Raw genomic sequence first — 22,624 nt, forward strand, 5'->3', positions numbered from 1 at the left:
TTCAGCACACATGCACACTGGTGGTCTATAGACCCCAGGTGGTCTTTAGACCCCAGGTGGTCTTTAGACCCCAGGTGGTCTTTAGACCCCAGTTGGTCTTTAGACCCCTGGTGGTCTTTAGACCCCTGGTGGTCTTTAGACCCCAGGTGGTCTTTAGACCCCAGGTGGTCTTTAGACCCCAGGTGGTATTTAGACCCCAGTTGGTCTTTAGACCCCAGGTGGTCTTTAGACCCCAGGTGGTCTTTAGACCCCAGGTGGTCTTTAGACCCCAGGTGGTCTTTAGACCCCAGGTGGTCTTTAGACCCCAGGTGGTCTTTAGACCCCAGGTGGTCTTTAGAACCCAGGTGGTCTTTAGACCCCAGGTGGTCTTTAGACCCCAGGTGGTCTTTAGACCCCAGGTGGTCTTTAGACCCCAGGTGGTCTTTAGACCCCTGGTGGTCTTTAGACCCCTGGTGGTCTTTAGACCCCTGGTGGTCTTTGGACCCCTGGTGGTCTTTGGACCCCTGGTGGTCTGTAGACCCCTGGTGGTCTGTAGACCCCTGGTGGTCTTTAGACCCCTAGTGGTCTTTAGACCCCTGGTGGTCTTTAGACCCCTGGTGGTCTTTAGACCCCTGGTGGTCTTTAGACCCCTGGTGGTCTTTAGACCCCTGGTGGTCTTTAGACCCCTGGTGGTCTTTAGACCCCTGGTGGTCTTTAGACCCCTGGTGGTCTTTAGACCCCTGGTGGTCTTTAGACCCCTGGTGGTCTTTAGACCCCAGATGGTCTTTAGACACCTGGTGGGTTTTAGACACCTGGTGGTCTTTAGACCCCTGGTGGTCTTTAGACCCCTGGTGGTCTTTAGACCCCTGGTGGTCTTTAGACCCCTGGTGGTCTTTAGACCCCTGGTGGTCTTTAGACCCCTGGTGGTCTTTAGACCCCTGGTGGTCTTTAGACCCCTGGTGGTCTTTAGACCCCTGGTGGTCTTTAGACCCCTGGTGGTCTTTAGACCCCTGGTGGTCTTTAGACCCCAGGTGGTCTTTAGACCCCAGGTGGTCTTTAGACCCCAGGTGGTCTTTAGACCCAAGGTGGTCTTTAGACCCCAAGTGGTCTTTAGACCCCAGGTGGTCTTTAGAACCCAGCTGTTTCGAAAAGGTGGTCTTTAGACCCCAGGTGTTTTTTGACCACGGGTGTTTTTTATCACTACCCTTGAGGTTGTACCTACGATATTATATGACAGGTGGCCAACCTACTGGATATGGAGAGGCAGTAACCAACATGGAAGTAGGGTCCAAAGTTTCCGCCGCACAGGCGACTCACAGGCTGTATTCTATTCTCGGAGACATAGAATACCGCATTTTAGACCCCAGCCTTCGAACATGACCCCTTTGCAAATGTCGCAAAAGACAAAATGTCAGGCCTAGTCTTTGTTTCACAAATTTGCTGGCAAAGGGATTCGGACGAAAAAAAAAACTCGATATCGGTAAGTCGCGGAGACTGCCTGATAAGTATGCGATACTTCAGGCTGTGAGAAATCCGGCGATGGGATCCGGCTCATTGATTAAAGCACAAGCTGTTTTGAAAAGGATGATAAGAAGTTGGTCAAGCATATTCTTCTTTCAAGCCCAGGCCTATAGGAGCAACGAATTTCCAAATTAAGGAGGCAGATTTTCTCAGATTTGGATAATGTTGCAGACGTATTTTTAAATGATCAGACATGAGGGGATGGTTTCGAGAGGTGATCCGATGAAGTTCTAGAAACACAGTCAGGTATTCATAGTCTCATAGACTATCTCCCAATCCGCCCCATATCCCAAAACACCCACTAAACCGGTCATGTTGGCCCGCTATGGAAAAATGGAGCTCAAATGAAGGGTATTTGGGAGTAGACCATGAATCTGACATCAACATTCGGGACAAATTGTCCAGGGGTCGTCCCACCAGCATAACAACCTCCAAGTAGGACGTATTTGCTCACCAAGACAATTTGGGTCTTCAAGACAGTGGAGCTCGATGTTCAATACGGGGTTTAAGCGAATGGTATTTGAGATTTGAAAACGAATTTTTATATCCAATTTTGAGGCCAATAACAATGGGGGTTCAAATATATGAGCACGTTGCTGATATATTTTCAAGGCTTAGCGATTGGGGGAACATCCCACTCCCTAAAGAGCCTCTAAATTGGGGTATATTTTCAGGGCTTAGCGATTGGGGGAACACCTCACTCCCTAAAACACCCCTAAATCGGGCATATTTACGGACCATGTCAATGTGGGGCTTAAATGAAAGGAATTGCTAGGTATGATCCAAATCAGTCCATAGCTCTCTATCGATTTACTTGTTGCCCCTCTAGAGGGCGCAATTACTATCTGAAGCTTTAAAAGTGCTACATTGTTGTGACTTCTAACAGCCATGACAAGTACGCAACAAATCGCTCAATCACTTTTTGGATCGTTTTATATATAAAACGATCCAAATCGAGAGATCGTCACTGAAAGAATTTGTCAAATACTCAAGGTTTTACTTGTTTTGTTGTATGTGCCTCTCATTTTTCTTTTATAAAATTCCACTGTGCCCCCTAACGTAAGAAAGCGTGAATAAATGAAAATAATTTCATGCTTGTTTTTCTTGCAATAATGGACAAATTTTCCACGGATGCCTGCTGCTGCTATATCGTAGTTGTGATATGGCCGGAGACATGGCTTGGGCTGCTGCAAATGATAATGACAGCGAAATGTTGATTCTCTTTTGAAAGTTCTTTTTTTTTTTTGTTCTTTGTCCAGTTTCCTGTTGATGTTATTATTGCCAGAGTAGTGGTATAACACTCCAATTTACATACATCTACATACAGCCATGTTAACTGTGAGAGTCTTCAGCGTTTGTCCTCCAATGCGTGTGTGTTGGACTTTATTTCGTTTTTTTTTTACGTTATCGTTCCTGCTCATTAAAATGTACTTTGAGACAGCAATTGCAAGTGCAAAGAAATGGTGAACTGAAAGATGATGGGGTGAGAAATGGTGAACTGAGAGATGGGCCAGTGGTTGGATGGGAGTTTGGGAAAATTTTTGTTTTCTCAAGTGTATGGTCACATTGTGTATGGACCAATTTAAAGTTGACAAATTTTATTCAACTTAAGCATAGTCGGACAGAGGAAGAAAACTAAAAGAGAGTAACAAACCAATTCATAAAACATGAATGGTGACTGCAACTCAGTTACACCATTCAAAGGCATTATGAAGAATGCGAAATCAACTTGAAATCAAATTAAAATCTAAAAAAAAATGTCTTCTCTACTGTTTTGACCCTTAATGCAAGGAACTTGAGTTGTATCAAAAGAATGATAAAAGAAACAGGACAAAGCTTGCTAAATTCGGCCAGGGCGAATTTTTTATACCCTCCACCATGGATCGCGTTTGTCAAGTTCTTTGGCCGATATCTCTTCATAGACAAACAAAGGATAATGGATAAGAATTGCCATGCCATTACAGCTATGCCAAGTTATGAACCGATTAGGGGCATAACTTGGTTTGGATGTTGGCGACCAAAGTGGAATTCATTATGCAAAATTGCAGCCAAATTGGATAAAAATTGAGCCCTCTAGTGGCTCAAGAAGTCAAGATCCGAAATCGGTTTATAGGGGAGCTATATCAGGTTCTTAAGCGATTTGAACCATACTAAGCGCAGTTGTTAGTTGTGAGAACAAAACACTTCAAGCAAAATTTCAGCCAAATCGGATAATAATTGCGCCCTCTAGCGGCTAAAGAAGTCAAGATCCGAAATCGGTTTATAAGGGAACTATATCAGGTTATAAACCGATTAAGAACATACCTGACAAACCAAAACTCCTCATGCAAAATTTCGGCCTAATCGGACAATAATTGCGCCCTCTAGAATTTTAAGAAGTCAAGATTCGAAACCGAATTATAATGGAGCTTTATCAGGTTATGAACTTATTCGAGCCATACTTGACACTGATGTTGGTGGTTAAACCAAAACATTTCAAGCTAAATTTCAGCCAAATCGGATAATAATTGCGACCTCTAGCGGCTCAAGAAGTCAAGATCCGCTATCGGTTAATATGGCAGCTATGTCAGGTTATGCACCGATTTAAGTACGGTACTTGATACAGTTGTTGGTGGTTAAACCCAAACACTTCGTGCAAAATTTCATCCACATCGGATAATAATTGCGCCCTCTAGAGGTTTCAGAGGTCTAGATTCGAAACCGGATCATAAGAGAGCTATATCAGGTTATGAACTTATTCGAGCCATACTTTACACTGATGTTGGTGGTTAAACCTAAACACTTCATGCAAAATGTTATCCAAATCGGATAATAATTGCGCCCTCTAGCGGCTCAAGAAGTCGAGACCGAAGTTCGGTTTATATAGGAGCTATATCAGGTTATAAACCGATTAAGAACATATCTGGCACAGCTGTTGATGGTCAAACCAAAAAACTTTATGCGAAATTTTATCCAAATCGGATAGTAATTGCGCCCTCTAGCGGCTCAAGAAGTCAAGATCCGCGATCGGTTTATATGGGAGCCAAATCAGGTTATGCATCGATTTAAGCGGTACTTGATACAGTTGTTGATAGTCAAACCAAAACACTTCGTGCAAAATTTTATCCACATCGGATAATAATTGCACCCTCTAGAGGTTTAAGAAGTCAATATCCGAAACCGGTTTATATGGGAGCCAAATCAGGTTATAAACCGATTAAGAACATACCTGGCACAGCTGTTGATGGTCCAACCAAAACTCTTCATGCAAATTTTTGGCCCAATCGGACAATAATTGCGCCCTCTAGCGGCTCAAGAAGTCAAGATCCGAAACCGGTTTATGTGGGAGCCAAATCAGGTTATAAACCGATAAAGAAAATACTTGGCACAGTTGTTGATGGTCAGACCAAAACACTTCGTGTAAAATTTCATCCATATCGGATAATAATTGCGCCCTCTAGAGGCTTCAGAAGTCAATATCCGTAACCGGTTTATATGAGAGCCAAATCAGGTTATGCATCGATTAAGAACATAACTGGCACAGCTGTTGATGGTCAAACCAAAACACATTATGCAAAATTGTATCCAAGTCGGATAATAATTGCGCCCTCTAGCGGTTCAAGAAGTCAAGATCCGCGATCGGTTCATATGACAGCTATATTAGGCTATCAACCGATTAAGAACATACTTGGCACAGTTGTTGGTGGTCAAACCAAAACAAGATCCGCAATCGGTTAATATGGAAGCCAAATCAGGTTATGAACCGATTCGAGGAATGCTTGGCACAGTTTTTGGTGGTCAAACCAAAACACTTTATGCAAAATTTTATCCAAGTCGAATAATAACTGCGCCCTCTAGCGGCTCAAGAAGTCAAGATCCGAAATCGGTTTATATAGGACCTATATCAAGTTAAGACCCGATTTGAGCCACACTTGGCAGACTTGTTAGAAGTTAAACTAAAACTCTTGGTGCAAAATTTCAGCCGAATAGGATTAGAATTGCGCCCTCTAGAGGCCCAAGCGGTCAAGATCCGACAACGGTTTATACGGCAGCTATACCAAAACAAGGACCGTTTTGGCTCATTTACAATCTCAACCGTACTTATGAGAAGTGTTCGTGCCAAATTTCAAGCATCTAGCTTTACTCCTTCGAAAGTTAGCGTGTTTTCGACAGACAGACATACGGACGGACGGGCATGGGCAAATCGACTAAGAACGCCAAGACGATAAAGGATGCATATTCTTTGTTGGATTTCAGATCAATAAATCGATATGTTACAAATGAGGCCACCTTAGGGCAGAGGTTAGCATGTCCTCCTATGACGATGACCGCCTGGGTTCTAATCCCGGTGAGACCATCAGAAAACATTTTCAGCGGTAGCTTTTCCCTCCTAATACTGGCAACATTTGTCAGGTAATATGCCATGTAAAACTTCTCTCCGAAGAGGTATCGCACTGCGGCACGCCGTTCGGACTCGAACATAAAAAGGAGGCCCCTTATCATTGAGCTTAAACATGAATCGGATTGCACTCAGTGTTAGGTGAGAAGTTTTCCCCTGTTCCTTAGTGGAATGTTCATGGGCAAAATTTGCAATTTTTACAAACGAAATGACTGAATCACTATAACCTCTTTCTATGGTGGAGGGTATAAAAAAGTTGTAGCAAAAGTTGATGTTTCATTAGCACAAATGACAACTAATTACATGAATTGAAAATTAAGTCTCATTTGTTAAGGATGGGGTGAGTTTTGAAGAATTTAGAATATTTGCTTTAGAATGTGGTTATATACAGTACAGGGACATAGCCAAGATTTTATTTATTTTTTGTTTGGTGGGGGACCTTATTTGAACAACAAAAAATATCTTCTTCTTATGTACAACAAGTAAAAGCATACTAAGTTCGGCAGGTCCGAATCTTGGGAACTCACCACCATGGATTCTGCTAAAATATGGGAGTTACATCTGGTTATAGACCGACCGATTTAGAAATGTTCTCCCAAATCGGACAAAAAATGCGGCTTCTAGGGGCTCAAGAAGTCAAATCGGGAGATCGGTTTATATGGGAGTTATATCAGGTTATCGACCGATTCAGACTGTACTAAGCACAGTTGTTGGAAGTCATAGCAAAACACTATGTGCAAAAATTTCCGCCAAATCGGACAAAAGTGGCGGCTTCCAGGGGCCCAGGAAGTCTAATCGGCAGATCGGTTAAATGGGAGCTATATCAGGTTACAGACCGATTTTGATCGTACTTGGATCGTACTTTCGGGATTCGTTATTTGAAATGATAACAGAACACTATGTGCAAAATTTCAGCCAAATCGAATGAAAATTGAGGCTTCCAGGGGCTCAAGAAGTCAAATCGGGCGAACGGTTTATATGGGAGCTATATCCAAATTGGAACCGATATGGCCCATTTGCATTCCCAATGACCTACATCAATATTAAGTATCTGTGCAAAATTTCAAGTGGCTAGCTTTACGCCTTCGACTGCTATCGTGATTTCGAACGAAAGGACATAGCTAGTTCGACACAGAATGTCGAGGCAATCAAAAATATATGTAGTATATGGGGTCCTAGATCAATATATCGAGGTGTTACAAATGGAATGACTATATTAGATAACCCCAATCCTATGGTGGTGGGTATAAAAATGAATTTGTGTTTGTTTGTTTGTTCCGTATAGACTTGGCTGAACTGATTGCCTTGAAATTTTCACAGATTCTGTAGTTTGATCTGGAAGCTAACATAGGTAATATAATTTTTTGATATCGGAAGGGGGGCGGACCCTCCCCCTTATCCAAAAAGTATTAAACAAAAATAAAATTTGACCGATAGGAATATTATGGGTCTCAAATGAAAGGTATGCAGGAGTAGAATATGAATTTCATATTAAAAATTGGGTCCAAGTACCAGGGGGGCCGCCCCAACTCCAAAACCCCGCAAATTAGGTTCATTGGACGAGCATGACAATATGGGACCCAAAAGCACCCAAAGGAAACATAGGTAATTTTTTGATACCAGGAGGGGGGCTGAAAAGTAGTACCCAAAAATAAAAGCGGACCGATCGGGACAATATGGGATTCACATGAAACGTTTTCAAGAGTAGAGTACGCATTTCACAATAAAAGTTAGGTCCAAGTTTCTGGGGGGCCGCCCCAACTCTAAAACCCCGCAAAATAGGTTCATTGGACGAGCATGACAATATGGGACTCAAATCAGAGGTATTCGGGAGTGGATTACGAATATGGTCAGGAAGAAGAAATATGCTTTATAATTTGTTGATATCTGAAGGGGCCGGACCCTCCCCGTTACCCTAAAAGTACCACCCAAAAATAAAAGTGTACTGATCTGGACAATATGGGATTCAAATGAATGGTATTGAGTAGTAGAATACGAATTTCATATTAAAAATTGAGTCCAAATAACTGGGCGGTCGCCCCAACTCCAAAACCGTCTAAAATAGGTTCACCGGACGTGCATGACAATATGGGACTCAACTAAAAGATATTCGGGAGTAGATTACGAATATGTTCAGGAAGAAGAAATATGCTTTATAATTTGTTGACATCGGAAGGAGGCGGACCCTCCCCGTTACCCCAAAAATACCACCCAAAATCGCAAGTGGACCGATAAAGACAATATGGATATCAAATGAAAGGTATTTAGGAGTAGAATACGAATATGGTATTAAAAATTCAAGTTCAAGTACCGAGAAAGTCGATCTAACCCCAAAATGTCTAAAAGGAGACACATTGGTAGTCCATATCAATATGGGGCTTAAATGAAAGTTATTCGGGAGTAGATTACGAATCTGGCATACAAAATCAGATCGAAGTGTAGGGGCACACCCCACCCTCCAAAAACGCCACAAATGGGCATATGACCCATCATGACTACATGAGACTCGGTTTGTTTGTTTGTTCCGTAGAATCAAAAAAAGGAAAAATAGGTTATATAACTTTTAGACATCGGATTGTGGCTGACCATCTCCCTTACACCAAAAACGCCACCCAAAACAAAAGTTGTGCTAGGCCCTTCAAAATTCTTCTTCAATTTGACTTAGATCGGTCCGGATTTGGATATACCTGCCATATAGACCGATCTCTCGATTCAAGGTCTTGAGCCCATAACAGCCACATTTATTGTCCGATATCGTCGAAATTTGGGACAGTGAGTTGTGTTAGGCCCTTCATCATTATTTTTCAATTTGGCTCAGATCGGATCAGATTTGGATATTGCTGTCATATAGACCGATCTCTCGATATAAGGTTTTGAGCCCATAAAAGGCGCATTTATTATCCGATTTCGCCGCAATTTGGGACAGAGAGTTGTGTAAGGCTAATCGACATCTTTCTTGAAGTTAGTTCAGATCGATTCAGATTTGGATATAGCTGCCATATAGACCGATCTCTCGATATAAGGTTTTGGGCCCATAAAAGGCGCATTTATTGTCCGATGTCGTCGAAATTTGGAATGGTGAGTTGTGCTAGGCCAATCGACATATTTCTTTAAATTGGTTCAGATCGGTTCAGATTTGGATATAGCTGCCATATAGACCGATACATCGATATAGGATTTTGGGCCCATGAAAGGCGCATTTATTTTCCGATTTCGCCGAAATTTGGGACAGTAAGTTGTGTCAGGCCCTTCAACATTATTCTTCAATTTGGTTCAGATCGGTTCAGATTTGGATATAGCTGCCATATAGACCGATCTATCGATTTAAGGTTTTGGGCCCAGAAAAGGCGCATTTATTGTCCGATTTTGCTGAAATTTGGGACAGTGAGTTGTGTTAGTCCCTTCGAAATCCTTTTTAAATTTGGCTCAGATCGGTTCAGATTTAGATATAGCTGCCATATAGACCGGTCTCTCGATATAAGGTTTTGGGTCCATAAAAGGCGCATTTATTGTCCGATATTGCTGAAATTTGGGACAGAGAGTTGTGTTAGGCCTTTCATCATTATTCTTTAATTTGGCTCAATTTGGTTCAGATTTGAATATAGCTGCCATATAGACCGATCTCTCGACTTAAGGTTTTGGGCCTATAAAAGGCGCATTTATTGTCCGATTTCGCCAAAATTTTTGACGGTGATTTGTGTAAGGCTCTTCAACAATATTCTTCAATTTGGCTTAGATCGGTCCAGATTTGTATATAGCTGCCATGTAGACCGATCTCTCGATTTAAGGTTTTGCGCCCATAAAAGGCGCATTTATTGTCCGATTTCGCCGAAATTTGGGACAGTGACTTATGTTAGGCTCTTCGACATCCGTGTCGTATATGGTTCAGATAGGTCTATAGTTGGATATGGCTACCAAAAAGACCAATATTTTGTTCTGCAAAATTGTTTTTATGTTGTTTATATTTTTAAAAGTCGTTTAAATAAAAAATTTGAAAAAATGCAGAAATGTCCCTCTAATATGGCTTGAAAAAAATTCAATAATTACAAGAAATCTACTTTAAGGCAAATCGAAAATACATTTCAACAAGAAAAGAGTATCTTAAACTATTCTTAAAGAATGTTGCCCTATGGCTTTAGCCGAGCTCGTAACTGAATTGAAAGTTTTAGCTTCCGCTTGAACCGAAGTTACGGCTTTTGAAGTTCCACACCATGGCAGTATTCCTGGTATGGGGTCTTGTTTGCAAAAAAAAAATTTTAAAATACTTGCTTACCGTTGACATTTTTCTAGCCTAGCGAAAACATCTTCGTCAACAATGAATTTAGACGCACTTACCTAAAAAGAAACAAAAAATAAATTTTTCAATATCAATGTCTTGCTTATATTGCTGCTTAACTTAAGATTACCAACAATTATATAAATACCGAAAAAATTTTTAAATATATTAATTTCTTTGACCACATACCATTCGTATGATGCACTTAAATTCCACAAAGCTTACAATGTCATTCCTCAAAACCCACTCATCCAACCGCTCATCAACCAACCACAAGGATATGCTGCATTTCCGTACGCAAAATGTTCACATGAAGAAAAAAGATGTGAAAACAAATCCCATGATATACTCGTACTCGTGTACAACACAAAAATAATTGCTTGAAATAATAGAACTTGTAGAACAATTAAAAGTGAAAAATACTATAGGGCAGAAGTGTGCTCCACCAAAGGTTAAATAATAATGACAGACAACAAAGACAATACAAGCCAGAATAGGGGTCCAAAGAGACACTCAAACAATCCCAACTTCGACCAACCATGCAATGAGAGATGTGCATATTTATGGACAACAAAGGAAACGACATACGTGTGTTTAAAAACAAGTAAAAAGGTATAAAGTTCGGCCGTGCCGAACTTTGGATACCCACCATCATGGATATACTATCATAGTATTTCATTATAACTCCACTAGTCGGAAATAAAATTCAGTTTAAGGGGTGATTTAGGGCGTATCCCCAAAATTAGATATCAAATTGCTTTTCTACTCGCAAATATCTTTCATTTGAGTCCCTCATTGCCATAATGGGTCAATTAATCTATTCGACGGAACAAACAAACAATCTGAGTCCCATATAGTCATGATAGGTCATATGCCCATTTAGGGAGTTTTTAGGGGGTGGGGTGACCCCCTACACTTCGATCTGATTTTGTATGACAGATTCGTAATCTACTCTCGAATACTTTTCATTTAAGCCCCATATTGATATGGACGAACAATTTGTCTGTTTTTAGACATTTTGGGGTTAGGGAAACTTCCTGGGTGCTTGGACCCAATTTTCAATACCATATTCGTATTCTTCTCTTCAATACCATTCATTTGATATCCATATTGTCACTATCGGTCCGCTTGTGATTTTGGGTGGTATATTTGGGGTAACGGGGAGGGTCGGTCCCCTTCCGACATCAACAAATTATAAAGCCTATTCCTACTTCCTGACCATATTCGTAATCTACTCCCGAATATCTATCATTTGAGTCCCATATTGTCATGATCGTCAAATAAACCATTTTAAGGGGTTTTGGCGCTGAGGGGGCCCCCCAGGTACTTGGACCCAACTTTTATTATGGAATTCTTACATTACTCTTGAATACGTTTCATTAGAATCTCATATTGTCCTGATCGCTTCACTTTTATTTTTGGGTAGTACTTTTGGGGTAAGTACCATAAAAAGTACTGTACCACTATTTCTGATAGAATCGATTGGAACAACGATATCCCTGGCAAAAGAAGTTACATAGACATAGACTATACGGATGGTTCCAAACCAAACGACCAGGTGGTCTATGGGATGTACTCTTAAGTTCCAGAACTGTTCATATCGAAAGGATTACCGACCACTGCAGTGTGTATCAAGCGGAGATCCTCAATGTCAAAGAAATAATGTCATTGAGACAATTGGCAGAAATATTTTCTCAGTCAGCCAGGCAGCCACTAAATCCCTGGAAAACGTCTTTCTGAACACAAAAACCGCCCTCGACTGTTGCAGGTTGTGTGTAGGTTGCCAGCAATGACTTTTGCAGTAGCTGTGAGGACATGGAAGAAGAGTCTATAGATCACCTTCTGTGTGTGTATCCCGCACTAGCGGTCAGAAGGAGTACCACTTTAGGTTCTCATTTCATTGAGAACTTGTCTTATTGGCGTCAGTATAAGATCGTTATTCCTTTCCTTGCCATAATGCTCAAGGTTCCTCATTACAAAAGGAGGTGGCGACATCTGATCATCGTGTGGAAAATATGCAGAGAAGATGATGATGATGGATATCATAACAAAACACGTCGTGCAAAATTTCATTCCACTCGGATAAGAATTGCGCCCTCTAGAAGCTCAAGAATTCAAGATCCCAGATCGGTTTATATGGCAGCTAATATATCAGGTTGTGAACCGATTTGAACCTTATTTGGCACACTTGTTGTATATCATAACAAAACACGTCGTGCAAAATTTCATTCCAATCGTATAAGAATTGCGCCCTCTAGTCAAGATCCAAGTTCGGTTTATATGGCAGCAATATCAAAACATGGACCGATTTGGCCCATATACAATCCCAACCGACCTACACTAATGGGAAGTATTTGTGCAAAATTTCAAGCGGCTAGCTTTACTCCTTCGGAAGTTAGCGTGCTTTCGACAGACAGACGGACGGACGGACACACGTACATGTCTAGATCGACATGACGATGAAGCTTTAAACGTCTTAAGTTTGGCCGTACCGAACTTGTTTGTTTGTCTTTCCATTTCCTGACCCTTCTGGCTGGACAAGCCAACCTCCGTGGTCTGGACCAAGTACTCGATGTCTTCTGTACCCAAAATCTGCGCCGGAGCGTAACGAATTCTTCTACCGATTACCGCCTCCAAGTTTTCTCAGTTCATCGTCCTGGGGTTCTTAAGGGCTCAATAGTATGTTTACAAACTCCTTTAACTCCAATTTTATGTACCTTTGATCCGAAAAGCTAGCTTTCTTTAGCATCATCCACCCAGAGATTGAGCACCCCTGAATATTGCCTATGGTAAGGTCTAAGACCTCTTTAAACTCCAAAATACTTTATCCTCTTAGGTTCGTGTCCGTACTACCCCAAAGGTCATTATGAGCGTTGGCATCACAGCCCAGTATAAAATCGTTAGTCCTTTCCTTGCAATAAAACGCAAGGTCCCTCATTACAAAAGTTTCGGGTTAAAACCACATGTCTTGCACTGGGTATATACTGCATTTGTCAGAACTATAATGACATATGGTGTTGTGGTTTGGTGGACGGTGGTTCAAAAGTCCATCTTCTGTTCAATACTCAGCCGGATCCAACAGACAGTCGCACTGAGGACGACATCGTATGATGCATGGAATTCAACGCAACACCTTATGCCTTTGGATGTCGTGGCTATACCACTGCTGTAAGGCTAACTGAGCTTTCTCTATAATCATGCGGCGGCTACGAACACTGTGTTATCCTGGACACAATGTCCGACGTTCCAGGCAGTGTGGAACACCCAACCTAAGCCGTTTTTTTGACTGTATTGTACTGTACCACTATTCCTGATAAAACCCATTGGAACTACGGTATCCCTGGTAATGGATATCCAGGTGGACTTTGAGGTTTACTCTGAAGAATTTGGACTGGTCATATGGAGAAAGTTACCTGACCGCTGCAGTTTGTATCAAGCGGAGATCTTGGCAATTAAGGAAGTGGTGTAATGGCTAAGATGCAATGTCATAATGACGATTGGCAAAAATATCTTCTCAGACAGCCCGGCAGTCATTTGAGAACGTCTTTCTGAAAACAAAAACCGCCCTCAACTTTCGTAGAACTCTCAAAGTGATGGCTGAAAAGTTCAAAATGCACCTATTCTGGGTGCCGGGCCACAGAGATATCATAAGGAACTGTAAAGCGGACAAGCTTGCCGGACTAGGAACTACACATTCCAGAGATACTGGAATCTGTGGGTATGCCTCTAGCGACCTGAAAGCTAAGGACCAGGCCCGAAGGACAATGAATGATAGATGGGCACAAAGAGGGGGCTGTGAGTATTCCAAAACTATGTGGCCTAATCAAGTCTTGAGGAGGTCTACTGCTTTGCTGTCATTGGCTAGAACAGACGTCTCAGTCATTGTGTCCGTCATAATAAGTCAATGTCTCATCGGGAAATCTGCTGGCAGACTGAAGGTTGCCAGCAACGACTTTTGCAGAAGTTGTAGGGACATCGGTCTACATCGATCAAGATTTGCATATAGCTGCCATAAAGACCGATCTCTCGATTTAAGGATTTGGGCCCATAAAAGGAGCATTTTTTGTCCGATGGCGACGAAATTTGGGACAGTGGGTTAAATTTGCATAAATTTGTGAAATTTGCATATAACTGCCATATAGACCGATCTCTCGATTTAAAGTTTTGGGCCCATAAAAGGCGCATTTATTGTTAGATGTCGCCGAAATTTGGGACAATGAGTTAAGTTAAGCCCCTCGACATATTTCTGGTGTAGGTGGTGGTGGTGTAGGTGGTGGTAGTGTAGTTTGTGGTGGTGTAGGTTGTAGTGGTGTAGGTGGTGGTGGTGTAGGTGGTGGTGGTGTAGGTGGTGGTGGTGTAGGTGGTGGTGGTGTAGGTGGTGGTGTAGGTGGTGGTGTAGGTGGTGGTGGTGTAGGTGGTGGTGGTATATCCAAAGTTCGGCCGGGCCTTTTTAGAATTTTTATTTTATTTTAGTATTTTTATTTTATTTTATTTTTTTATTTTATTTTTTATTTTATTTTATTTTTCCTAGTTTATTTTATTATACCCCCAATAGGGCGTTATTTTTATATTTTCTTAATCTATTTGATTGAAATGAAATTCGTTTTTATGATACTAGTTTTGTGATTTACGTTAACTTAAATTTTGTCCTCTTTTGTTAAAAAATAGTCATAAAGATTTAAATTTTTGTCATCATAGTTTGAAGAACGGTTGTTCCTAGGTTAAGACTACTAAATACTCCATTGGTGGTTGCCCTTTGTCACCGTTTTTCTATTTTGCGTTGAAATTCATTTCTCTCATTTGGTTAATTGTTTGTCGTTATAAGTGTGAGTATCGTTGTGGAAATACCATGACCACCACAACTCAAGAGCATCTGAAGTGGCTACAGCACTATTTCTGTTAGACTCTGTCAGAGTATGCGAATCACAATATACACATACTCGTACTCTGACAGGCATGTATGTGGCAGTATGTCTAGATCTGTGAATTATAAAATAACAGTCATCAAGCGAAACAACAAGGACTGTAGGAAATGCAATATAGGAATTTCTTCATATATCGTTATTTCTGGTCATGATTTTTTTTATTGTCCTTGATGTGAGTACAGCATTCGGTAAGTGCATTAGGATTCAACAAGAGATGTGCTAAGTTCAGTTGGGCTGAATTTAGAGAACCCACCACCATGAATTTTAAAAAAATTCGCATAAAAAAAGGGGCTTTTATGGGCCTAAGACCATAAATCGGAGGATCGGTCTATATGGCAGCTATATCAAATCGGGACCGATCTGGGCCAAATTCACGAAGGATATCGAAGGGCTCACCGCAACTCACTGTCCCAAATTTCAGCAAAATCGGATAATAAATGTGGCTTTTATGGGCCCAAGACCCTAAATCGGAGGATCGGTATTTATGGCAGCTATATCCAAATCTGGACCGATCGGGGTCAAATTGACGAAGGATGTCGAAGGGCCGAACGCAACTCACTATCCAAAATTTCAGAAAATCGGATAATAAATGTGGCTTTTATGGGCCTAAGACCATAAATCGGAGGATCGGTCTATATGGCAGCTATATCCAAATCTGGACCGATCTGGGCCAAATTGACGAAGGATGTTGGTGGGCCTAACACAACTTACTGTCCCAAATTTTAGCAAAATCGGATAATAAATGTGGCTTTTATTGGCCTAAGACCCTTAATCGGCGGATCGGTCTATATGGGGGCTATATCAAGATATAGTCTGATATAGCCCATCTTCGAAGTTAACCTGCTTATGAACAAGAAAAGAATGTGTGCATTTCAGCTCAATATCTCTATTTTTAAAGAATGTAGCGTGATTGCAACAGACAGACGGACAGACGGACGGACATTTCTAGATCGTCTTAGATTTTTACGCTGATCAAGAATAAAATACTTTATAGGGTCGGAAATGGATATTTCGATGTGTTGCAAACGGAATGATAAAATGAATATACCCCCATCCTTCGGTGGTGGGTATAAAAATGTTATAGCCTATATTTCCTTTCATGCAAACGTACCTAGTCTTTGAAAATTTTAAGAAAATCGGTTCAGCCAAGAATCATATAGTCATAAAGGGTCTAATGGCGTTTTTGAGGGATGGCGTGACCCCCAATACTTCGATCTAATTTTGTATACCTGATTCGAAATCTACCTCCGAATAACTTTCATTTGGATCCATATTGAAATGAAAGTCTAATATGTCTGTTTGAGGGAGTTTTGGGGTTGGGGCGGCCCGATGGATACTTAGGCTTAAATTTTAATACCATATTCGTATTCTACTCTCCAATACCTTTCATTTGATACTCATATTGTCCCGATCGGTCCATTTTTGATTTTGGGTTGTGTTTTTGGCATCCGTCCCCCTCCCGATACCAAAAAATCATTAAAAATTATTGCCTTCTTTAACTCTCTAATATCTTTTTAGGGAATGCAGATATCGAATTCTTGCCATTGTAGCCTATGACGCTTATCGCGTTCGAATCCTGGCGGGAACATCAGACAAAGCGGTGTTTATCCCCTCTTAATGTTGGCAACATTTGAGCGGTAAAAAGCCATGCATGGTCATTTAAAAAAATTTCTCCAAATAGGTGCCGCACTGCGGGACGCCGTTCGGACTCGGCTATTAAACAGGTCCCTTATCATTTTGTTTTGGGGCTTGGGGTGGTACCCCTAGCACTTGGTCCGACAATTGGATATCAGATACGTTTTCTTATCCTAAATAGCTTTCATTTGAGTCCCATATTGTCGTCATTGGTCTAAATATATATTTGGTAGGTTTTAGGGTGGGGCAGGCCTTCTAGGTACCCCATCCGAAATTCGGATACCAAATTTTTATTTTTAAGGTACTACATGAGAGCACACAAAATTTCGCTCATATCGTTCCACCCATCTCCGAGATCTGGCTTTTCTGAAAATTAGGGTAAAGGGGAGGGTCCCGCCCCCTTCAGATATCAAAAAATGTAGTACCGTATTTTCACCACGGGGTCATTATGCACCATCTGTGAAAATTTCAAGAAAATCGGATCCTGAAAATCGGTTTCTGAGTCTATAAGGAACACACAAACAAACAAACAGAAATTGACTTTTTTATATATGAGATGTTTTCTTTCAGACCAACCTACACAATATGCAAAAATTGGGAAAAAAGATTGGTTCTGCTGTTTTTCAGTCCAACAAACCGAATCCCGTATATCCGTGATTGGCTAATGCCCCCATTTTGGGAGTTTCTGTGGGTGTGGGGTGACGTCCTATACTTCGACATGAATTTGTATGCCAGATATGTTATCTACTCCCGCATACTTTTCATCTGATACCAATATTGACCCGATAAGGTCAACTTTTTATTTTGGGTGGTGTTTTTGGTGTAAGGGTGGGACCCTACACCCTCACACCAAAAACACCACCCCTCTGCTATCAATAAATTATAAAGCCTATTCCTACTTCCTGACCATATTTGCAATCTACTCCCGAATGCCGTCATTTGAGTCCCATATTGTCATTATCGTCAAGTAAATCTACTTAAGGGGGTTTTGGGGCTAGGGCGACCCGAAAGCTACATGGACCCAACATTTATTTTTTATTTTACTTAATTTTTTTATTTTATATTATTTTATTTTCTTTTATTTTATTTTATTTTATTTTATTTTATTTTATTTTATTTTATTTTATTTTATTTTATTTTATTTTATTTTATTTTATTTTATTTTATTTTATTTTATTTTATTTTATTTTATTTTATTTTATTTTATTTTATTTTATTTTATTTTATTTTATTTTATTTTATTTTATTTTATTTTATTTTATTTTATTTTATTTTATGTTATTTTTTTTTATTTTATTTTATTTTATTTTATTTTATTTTATTTTATTTTATTTTATTTTATTTTATTTTATTTTATTTTATTTTATTTTATTTTATTTTATTTTATTTTATTTTATTTTATTTTATTTTATTTTATTTTATTTTATTTTATTTTATTTTATTTTATTTTATTTTATTTCATTTTATTTTATTTTATTTTATTTTATTTTATTTTATTTTATTTTATTTTACTTTATTTTATTTTCTTTCATTTTATTTTATTTTATTTTATTTTATTTTATTTTATTTTATTTTATTTTATTTTATTTTATTTTATTTTATTTTATTTTATTTTATTTTATTTTATTTTATTTTATTTTATTTTATTTTATTTTATTTTATTTTATTTTATTTTATTTTATTTTATTTTATTTTATTTTATTTTATTTTATTTTATTTTACTTTATTTTATATTATTTTATTTTATTTTATTTTATTTTATATTATTTTATTTTATTTTATTTTAAGGCCCTTTTCTTTAACAATTTATTTAAGCTATTCTATGACTGACTATAACATCATAACAGCATTGTCTAATGCCATGTCTGTAATGTGTTCCCACCAAGTTTTTAGTTGCATGGCCAAGTTCTGTTACAGCTACCGTTCCAATTGTTGCTATTTGGTGTCCATCTCCTTCACTTCCGGTCTCGTATTTTCTAAAATATTGTTTCAATAGACTTTGCTTCGCAGTCGCCGTTGTTGCTGGGGCTGTGTGTTGAGTCAAATAATTAAATGTTGACAGCGTGAATATGGACCAGCTGCTGTGTTTACTTAGAGCAAGCAACAACAACAATGACAACATAACAACTGCCGCGACACTACACCCACAACAAAAACAAAATAGGAATAGATATACACACATACATCCTAACAGTGAGACAGCATAGCACTAAGAACAACTGCAACTGCTCTCCCTCACTCTCGCTCTCTTTGCTATATTGCCGTTCATCTATCTTAACAACTAAAGCTAATATAAATACTTGCGCTTAAAGGGACAAATAGACAGACAGAGGAATGAACGGTTAGATAGACAGACATGGAAAATGGATAGAACGTCGTACAATGTCCTTTGGCAACTATGATACACAGTCGTCCTCGTCGCTAGTCATTGGCTCTCCATTCAACATTGATAACAAGTTAAGGACATAAGCAACTGACAGCTCGATCTGCTGATGGGATATTATATTCCGTTGCTTAGACACGACAGACATGACAGAATACAGAATAATAGAGCGCAAAAAAGGCAGTAATAAATGGAAGTAATTATAGAGTGGTTGCAGTTTGAAGTTTAATATCTCGCACTTGCTTTAGTTTTTTCAAGTTGGAAATCTAATCTCTACAAGAATTTAAAAAAAAATCCCAAAAGACAAAATTTTGTTGTTGGATTCATATGTCCATCTAAAAAGAATAGGCTTTGTTTTTGCATTTATTTCGAAAAGTGAGCAAAATAAAATACCTTTCTGAAAAGTTACGGCAAAATGTGGTGTGCTATAAATGCATAGAGTAGGCTACAGAGATCGCGACTTCGAAGCTGATCAAAGCTTCATCATCAGTCCGCTAAGACTCAAAGAGAGTAGCGGTAAAGATGTCCATCTGAAACCAAACAGCTGAAAGAAATCCAACTATAAAATGAAACAACCGAAATAAAGCGAAGCCCAAAAACAGATGAATAAACGAATGGCACTCCGATAAATGTGTGTTTTGCTATAAGCACATATGGCATGGTTACCCTATGGCAATCAAAGATTGTTGGGTAACGGGTTTTGGCTATTGTGTGAGTTGCTGTTGCGGAGGCCACCATAGCGCAGAGGTTAGCATGTCTGCCTATGACGCTGAACGCCTGGGTTCGACTCCTGGCGAGACCCTTAGAAAAAAAATTTCAGCGATGGTTCTCCCCTCCTAATGCTGGCAACATTTGTGAGATACAATGCCATGTAAAACTTCTCTCCAAAGAGGTGTCGCACAGCGGCACGCCGTTTGGACTCGGCTATAAAAAGGAGGCCCCTTATCATTGAGCTTAAAACTTGAATCGGACTGCACTCATTGATATGTGAGAAGTTTGCCCCTGTTCCTTAGTGGAATGTTCATGGGCAAAATTTGCATTTGTGTGTTGCTGATGCAAGACACTCATTTTATACCCACCACCATAGGAAAGGGGGTATATTCATTTGGCCATTTTGTTTGCAACACATCGAAATATTCATTTCCGATCCTACAAAGTATATATCGTTGTAAAATTCTGAGACGATTTAACGATACCCGTCTGCCTGTCCGTCTGTGCAGACCATCTGTTGTAATCACTCTACAGCCTTCTAAAATTGAGATATTGAGTTGAAATTTGGCACAGCAGATTGATGATGAAGCTTTGGATGCTTCGAAATCGCGATCTTCATGACCAGCCCAAAGCTTTTATTGCACACTACATTTTGCCTTAACTTTCTAAAAAGATAGTGTTCAACTGGACAAAAAATAACAGTTAAAAGCGTGCTAAGTTCAGCCGGGCCGGATCTTGAGAACCCATCACCATGGATTCTGCGAAAAATTTATACAAAATTGATTTAGTTGAAGGGCACAATTTTATTCTACATACCAAACTGTCAAACTAGCAAAATTAAAGTTTCTAGGAACCAAACCAGGTTGATCGAGAGACCGGTTTACATGGGAGCTATATGAATTTGTGGACTGATTTGGACCGTATTTGGAAGTCGTAACAGAACACCGCATGCAAAATTTCAGTCGGCTATATCAGTTTATAGACCGATACAGACTGCCCGTGGCACAGCTATAACAGAACACAATTTCAGCCAAATCGGACAAAAATTGTGGCTTGTAAGGGCTCAAGATCAAATCGGGATTTTGTTTTATATGGGAGCTATATCAGGTTATGGACCGATGTGGACCGTACTTCGAACAATTGTTGAAAGTCATACCAGAATACTACATGCAAAATTTCAGCCAAATCGGACAAAAATTGCGGCTTCCTGGGGCTTAAGAAGACAAATCGGGAGATCGGTTTGTATGGAAGATATATCTAAATCTGAACCGATATGGCCCATTTGCAATCCCCAACGACCTACATCAATACTTAGTATGTGTGCAAAATTTCAAGCGGTTAGCTTTACGCGTTCGACCGCTATCGTGATTTTGACGGATGGACATGGCTAGATCGACTTAGAACGTCGAGACGATCAAGAATATATATACTTTATGGGGTCCTTGAAGAATATTTCGAGGTGTTACAAACGCAATGACTAGATTAGTTTACCCCCATTCTATGGTGGTTGGTATAAAATGAAGTGCTAAAACAGCCATGTGCAATTTTCTGTTTCAAATTTCACCGAAACTTGGTGATAAATGCGCCGGTTATGGCCCTAAGACCCTTTTCTGGGAGATGGATATACATGACGGCTTTATCTAAATACAGACCGATCACGGCTATATTTGCCACAGATGTCAAGAGGTCCAACTGTTTCAAATTTCAAGGAAATCGAATGATAATTGCGTCTGTTATGAGCTTAAAACCCTAAATCGGTAGATCGGTCTATATGGCTGCTATATCCAAATATGTTCCGATGTTGACTATATTTGGTTCGAATATCGATGGGCCTAATATAACTCACTGTCACAAATTTCAGCTAAATCGGGTAATAAATGCGCCTTTTATGTATTTGAGACCCTTAATAGGCAGATCGTTCTGTATGATAGCTGTATGAAAACATGGGCTGATATGGACCATATTCGGGTCGGATATCGATAGGCCTAATAAAACTCACCTGTTATGGGCTTAAGACCCTTAATCGACAGATCGTTTTGTATGACAGCTATATCTAAATATGATCCGATCTGAACTATATTCGGCTCTGATATCGGGGACCATAGCATTATTCACTGTTCCAAATTTCAGCGAAATCGCACAATTAATGCCCCTTTTATGGGCTTAGGTCTCTATATCGGCCGATCGGTCTATATGACAGCTAGATCTAAGTATAATTCGATCTACACCATATTAGGGTCGGTTGACGGGAGGCCTATTCTAATTCGCTGTTGTAAACTTCAGCGAAATAGGGCAATATATGAGGCTTCTATAAGCTACAGACCTTAAATCGAGAGATTAGTCTATATGAGAGCTATATTAAAATATTGTCCAATCTGGACTGTTTTCAGTTAGGATGCGGGGAAATTTAGAATGACTCACTGTTTCACATTCTACATCAATCGGTTAATAAATGCAGCAGTTATGACGGCTATATCTATATATAGTCCGATCTGAACCATATTCAGCTCCGATATCAGCGGCCAAAGCATAACTCACTGTAAATGCCCCTTTGGTCTATATGGCAGCTATATGTAAATATGGTCCGATATGGACGATATTCATTTTGAATATCGAAGCTCCTACTACAACTTTATGTTTAAAATTTCAGCCAAATCGGACAAAACTGCTGCTTTTGGGGGCTTAAGACCCTAAATCGCCAGATCGGTCTATACGGCAGCTATATCTATATATAATCCGATTTGGCCCATTCAAGAACTTAATCTGCGTATGGAACATATACGGGTCGGTGCAAAATTTCAGCTCAATATCTCAAT

Source organism: Stomoxys calcitrans, chromosome 4 (genome assembly GCF_963082655.1).
Source record: "Stomoxys calcitrans chromosome 4, idStoCalc2.1, whole genome shotgun sequence".
Classification (NCBI taxonomy): domain Eukaryota; kingdom Metazoa; phylum Arthropoda; class Insecta; order Diptera; family Muscidae; genus Stomoxys; species Stomoxys calcitrans.